The 6,655-nt window shown below is 39.2% G+C and overlaps 1 pseudogene; it reads left to right on the top strand.

The window, feature by feature from the left end:
• LOC102856440 overlaps nucleotides 1–6,655 on the top strand; it is a 63,419-nt pseudogene that overhangs the window by 554 nt on the left and 56,210 nt on the right.

Raw genomic sequence — 6,655 nt, 5'->3', positions numbered from 1 at the left:
TTGCTAAATAAAAATATTTACAAGAATATTTATTTTCCTTATTGAATTAATATGCACACCAAGATATAAGTCTTTCTTTATGATTAAACATGTTACATTTTTGGATAATCCTTTTGAAAAATAAAAATGTGTCTCAAATAGTCGAGATGATAAACATGAGAAATGAGTGTGTGTTTCTGTGGAGGGGGATCGCTTATCAAGAAATGATTTAAAATGAACAAACAAAAAGACAACAGGTTTATTGTGATGTTTTGCTTTCTCTTCCAAATAAGAGGTGGCAAAGCACCACAATTACTCTTTTGGAAATTGTACTTAAAGGAATGTAAATTCCTCCATCTATTAAAGGAGAGTGTTGTTGAAACCACCCCAATACTGACCCTCCAGCAGCTTTTCAGACACAGTAAATTGCATGGGATGAGATTGACCATCCTCCAGCAGAAAAATTATGGAATCTAAGGGTATGCCTTTGGGATTGCAGGGCAGCTTCTTACCACTAGGCCACCAGACTTCCTATAAGAAAGATAGAGAGCAGATTGGTTAAAAAACAAAACAAAACAAAAAAGAAAAGAAATAGACTACTTGATACTTAGGGATTTTTATCCCTTTCCTCTCTCTTTAAATTCAGCATTGTAACTTTTCTGTACCCACAAAAAGCTATGTTCTCTAGGCCTGCCTCTGAATGTTGGTGCAGGTCAGGCTTCATACCAAGTGCTAAACAATTCACCAGCTGTATATCACTGCCTAGTAGCACAGAAGGCTCTACTGAAAACTGTTCCTATTCAAATGAATGGAAAAAATGAAGGACCAAAAAAGGAAATGCATATTTTTCTGGTTTCACCCTTTAGGAAGAGCCTCAATCACAGCTCTCTTTTCTGAGGATAAATAATTGAACCCTTGAGCCTGAGGAACTCTAATTTTAAAAAAAGAAGAGAAAGAGCAGAAGAGAGACAACATGTGTACAAGGAGGGGGAAACTCAAACAAAAATCAAAGATGATACCTTTGCTTTGTGAACAGATGAACATAGGAAATACTGACATCAAAAGTCACACATGTCCCAAAGAGACCATAAATGACAACCAAGCAGATATATGCAAACCCACGTTTATCGCGGCTTTGTTCACAAGAACAAGGAGTTGGAAACAACTTAAGTGCCCATCAACAAACGAATGGATAGAGTAGCTGTGGTATATTCACACAATGGAATACTACACTGCATTGAAAATCAAGGAACTCATGCAATATTATTCAAAATGGGTGACCCTGCAGCACATTATGCTGAGTGAAGTATCTCAGTCACAAAAGGACGAATACTGCATGGTGCCACTGTTGTAAAACAGGACTGACATCGGGGTTGGGGGAAGACTGAGAAGGGTGGGATAAATAATGTATACTGCATTAAAACAAATGAGGGATAAAACTGTTTTAAAGGAATTTGTGATTAGGTATTTTTGTCATGACATGAGTCCAGAGCAAAGGCTGCATAGTAGAGTGGACCTGGGGGGAGGGATTGTAAAACAATGAAATAATTTTTCTTTTACGTTTCCAAGAGGGTAGTGTACGGGGTGGAGGAGGGGAAGTGGTTAGGAGGGAAGAAAAGTGCAACAATGAATGAATGGAAATCCAAAGTCTCTGTAAATTTTCATTGAAATGAATAATAAATTAAAAAAAACCAAAAAATTACACATGAAACACTTATGAATGACTCGTGAATTCATTAATTAATATAATGATGAAAGATGTCTATTTATTTTATTTTATTATTTTTGTGTGAGTGTACCGTCAAATCAGATCTGACTGGTACAGGAGGAGATTGTCCCTCCTTTCCCGGCAGAGCATCTGGTGGATTTGAACCGTGTGCCTCTGGGATTGTAGTTGCAGCTCCTTGCCACTAGGCCACCAGAGCTCCCCTGAAAGATGTCTATTTCTAACACCATATAATAAGATACAACAGTTAATCAAAGGAACAAGCTTAGAAGACTCTATCCAATTTCATGATTTTTGAAGCATTTCATTTCATCAGCCATTTACTTGAGGGCAGAGAATGCGAAACAGTGACAACATTGGTATCTCAAACTGAAATGCTTTAACTAAGTAGTCTGTTTTGACAATTAAAAACGAAATAATAAAATAAGATAAAATATTAGATTTCATGTTAGGTGATCAATAGAATGTGACCTAGAAAATCAGTTTTCTTGTTTGGCTTTGCCAGTACTTAGCTAAGTTTGTCTCTGAAACAAGGTCATACTTTGGACTCTTTCCTTTGTAGAAGTTTATAGCATTTTAAAGATATTGTTTGTAAATTAGACTTAGTCAATATAGAAGAGTCCCAATGGAGTAGTGCATAATGTCTTAGGCTGCTAACCAAAGGGTTAGGAGTTAGAATCCACCAGTTGCTCCAATGGGAAAAGATGGCCATTCTCTTCCCATAAAGAGTTACAGTCTCAGACACCTGATAGAGAGTTCCTCCGAGTCTGAATGGACTCTATGGCAGTGAGTCTTAAATTTCAATGAAAAGAGAAGACTGGAGGACACTCAGGTAGAAAACCCAAATCCTCATTGCCGTGGAGTCAGAACCAACTCATATCTGACCCTTCAGTGGGTTTTCAGAAGCTGTAAAAGGCATGGGCAAAAATTGTCCATCTTTCTCCCTCTGAGCAGGTGGTGGGTTCAACCTGCCTCCCTTTTGGTTGGCAGAGCAATTCCTCATCCACTAGGCCTCCAGAGCTCCATTAAAATCAGCTTAGATTAGGAAAAGGAAATTCTAGATATCAATGATTTAAATACATTTGCTCTATAACATAATGCAAGAGATAGTTACCTCTGCGTTGCCATGCATAGTCAATGAAACGCAGATATACATTCTTCTGGTATTCCCTGCTTTCAGCTAAGATCAATCTAATATCAGCTACAATATCCCTAGTACCATGACCCCTTCTAAACCCAGGCTGGACTTCCGGCAGTTCTATCCTGATGTGCTGTTCCAGTCATTTTTGGATAATCTTCAGTAGAATCTTACTTGTATGTAAAGTCAACGATATTAATCTGTAGTATCCACACTCTGTTGGAATAGTATTATTTTAATATTAAGTCCTTGCCCATAGGGAGTTGCACTACTGACCCAAAGGTAGTGCTCTCTGGCAGTTCTAATCTACCAACTTGTCAGGTGAACGATGGTCAGCCTCCTCCTGTGTGATTTAAAGTCCTGGAAAATTCACTGGAAGGTCAGCTATGCGTTGATTCTGACTCCATGGCAATGAATTTGAGTCTCTGAATGGAATCTATGAATAGGGAATACTTTCTCACTTACTTGCATCTTACTTAGTTTCTTTCAACAATGCTTTGTCATTTCTAAGTGTACAAATCTTTCAGCTATTTTATTAAATTAATATTGGTGTCTTTCCATCTAACTTTTAAATTGTGCATTGCTAACATAGGGAATTCCAACTTTATTTTTATGTAGTGATCATGTATTTAGCGACCTTCACCAAGATGCTCCTAAAAATCAAAGGGATCCCAAGAAAATGGCTCCTCCCCACAAGGAGATGGAAGTAGACAGTGAAGATGAACTCTTGACATATGATGATGAAAAGGAAGAAAGAGGTGGAGAGGAGGTTGTCAGTCCTCAGAAAAAAAGGCAAGAAGAATGCCACAGTGCCAGCAAAGAAAGTGATGGTGTCACCAAAACAAACAAACAAAAACCCCACTAGTAAAACATGTATGGAGACCCAAGGCGGGGGGGGGGCACAGTAGGGATGGGACCAGAGCAATGAGGATAGGTAAGTGAAACCACAGGGCTTTTTATGGGGGGGGGGTTAATAATGGGAAAGATCCAGGTGAAAAGATAGGTTAATGATGGTTATAGTCCAATGGTAATTAGTTTTCTAAAACCCAATTCATGGGAATGGTTGTATGAAACAAAATGTGAATGAAGACTAGGGTGAATCACAATGTATACAACCTTTGTGAGCAAACCCATAGAAAATAAATTTTTTTTAAAAAGAAAATATAAGAAATAATTTAAAATAAAAGTTTGTGGTAAAAAACAAACGAACGAACAAACAAAAACCCAAAACAACCCCAACCGAGAAAGTAGCAGTCGCTTGCACCAAAAAGGGGGCAGTTAGTCCCATCAAAGCTGTAGCTTTGCCACTTTCCAATGAAGGCCACCATCCTGGACAAACCGGTGGTGGCTACCTTCCAGTAAGAAGGGAGCTGCTGTGCCAGCAAAGAGGGCCAAAAATGGCAAGAATGCCAAGAAGGGTGACAGTGAGGAGGAAGATGAGGAGGAGGAAGTGAAATCTGAGCCAGAGATGATAAAACATAAGCATCAGCCCCTGGCTCAGAAGATGAGGTTGACGATGATGATGAAGACTATGAAGGTGACTCTGAAGAGGCTAGGGCGACTTCACCAGCCAAAGGAAAGAAAGCTCCCGCCAAAGTGCCTCTTGCAAAAACTAAGAATGTGGTTGAGGACGAAGATGATGACGAGGAAGATGACAATGATAAGGAGGATGATAAGGAACATGAGGATGAAGATGATGAAGAGAAGGAAGAACCTGTCAAAAAAGTATTTGGAAAACGAAAAAAGGAAATGATCAAACTGTAAGCTGTTCCTGAAGCCAAGACACAGAAAGTCGAAGTCATAGAGCCAACCTCGACTTTTAATCTCTTTGTTGGAAATCTAATGCAAAAAATCTGTCCCTGAATGCAAAACTGGTATCGGTGACATTTTTGCTAAAAATTATCTTATTGTTATAGATGTCAGAATCCAAATGTGTTTTTTAATCTGCTGAGAACCCAGAAACACTGGTTTCAAAGTCTTTGGCCATCAAATTAAACCAGAGAGACTTAAAGTAAAAGATAATTAAGAAATATTGAGACACCAGAAAAATTTTGGCCAAAAATTTACCTTACAAATTCACTCAGGAAGAATTAAGAGAAGTGTTTGACGATGTTGTGGAGATTAGATTAGTAAGCAAAGATGGGGAGAGTAAAGGGATTGCTTATCTTGAATTTGAGACTGAAGATGATGTGGAGAAAACCATTTAAAAAAAGTGGAGAACAGAGATCAATGATAGGTGAATATTCTTGTACTACACTGGGGAGAAAGGTCAAAATTATGACCATGGAGATGGAAAGGCAACAATTGGAGTGGTGAATTAAAAACTCTAGTTTTAAGCAACCTGTCCTACAACAAAATGGAAGAAACTCTTCAGGAAGTACTTGAGAAGGCAACTGATTACCAAGGTGCCTCAGAACCAAAAAGAGAAATATAAAAGGTATGTTGTTGTTGTTGTTAAGATCCATAGAATCAATCACCTGCAATACATAGTGACCCTATGTACAACAGCCCTAAATCCTGCTCTATCCTGTGCCAACCTTATTGTCTCTGACACACCTACCCCCATTGCCTCATTTACTGAATCAATCCATCTCATCTAGCATCTTCCTCTCCTGCGCTGTCACTCCACTCTTCCCAGCATGATGTCCTTCTCCAAGGACTGGTCCTTCCTGGCCACATGCCCAAAGGATGTGAGATGGAACTTCAAAATCCTAGCCTCCAAGGAGAAACTTGGTTTCACCCTCTCCAAAAAAGACCTATTTGTTTCCTTGGCAGTCCATGGTATGTTCAAGACTCTTCTCCATCACCACAACTCAAAGGTATCGGTTCTTCTTCTGTCATCCTTAGTCATTGTCCAGCTCTCTGATAATCTGCCTTATTTGAGGATGGCAAAGAAGCTTTAAATTCTTATAATAAAAGAGAAATTGAGGGAGGAGCAATCACTTCGGAGTTGCAAGAACTCAAATGATCGCCTAACCCTGGAGGCAAGCCAACCAAAGCACTCTTTTTCAAAGGTCTGTCTGAGGATAACACTGGAGAGACCTTAAAGAGTCATTTGATGAATGATAGTGACTGACTGGGAAACCAGTTCCTCTAAAGGGTTTGGTTTTGTGGACTTTCACAGTGAGGAGGATACTAAAGCTGCCAAGGAGGCCAAGGAAGATGGTGAAATTGATGGGGGAAAACTGACCTTGGACTGGACCATACCTAAAGGTAAAGGTGGCTTCAGTGTCAAAAGAGGAAGTCAGGGAGGATTTGATTGTAGTGGTGACTATAGACTGAGGCAGAGTCAGAGGCCAAGACCAAAAATGCTCTGCTGGAGGGTGAGGTGCTTTCTGAATAGGTGAGAGGAGACTACAAATCACGAGGAAAGAAGATGAAGTTTCAGTAGTTCTTCTATCCCTCTTCCCTCTTCCATTTGAAGACTCTGAGGTCCTGCCTCCATTACTAGATCATGACCAAAACTTCTGAGGACGCTCTGAGACAGTAGGCAACTCTAGTCAGCTTGGAAATCCCTCCAGATTTGACTGGATATTTGTATAAACTATAGAAACAATGGGTTGGATATAACCCTTATCTGTAAATTCTTAATTTATATTTAAGTTTCATCCCATGTTCAAAAAAATTTTTGCTACAAATTATTTTTGTGGTTGAAGCTGTAAAGGAGAGCAGAATACTTTCTTTTGAATTTTGCTTCAGTGACTTTTGGACAAATTAAAAAGTCCTCAAAAAGTTGCAAATAGAGATACCATTTGACCCAGCAATTCCACTACTGGGAATATACCCTGAAGAGACCATAGCTGACATCCAAG

Source organism: Elephantulus edwardii, unplaced genomic scaffold (genome assembly GCF_000299155.1).
Source record: "Elephantulus edwardii isolate Elephantulus edwardi_28Jun2011 unplaced genomic scaffold, EleEdw1.0 scaffold00336, whole genome shotgun sequence".
Classification (NCBI taxonomy): Eukaryota; Metazoa; Chordata; class Mammalia; order Macroscelidea; family Macroscelididae; genus Elephantulus; species Elephantulus edwardii.
This window is presented reverse-complemented; position numbering and strand designations above follow the sequence as displayed.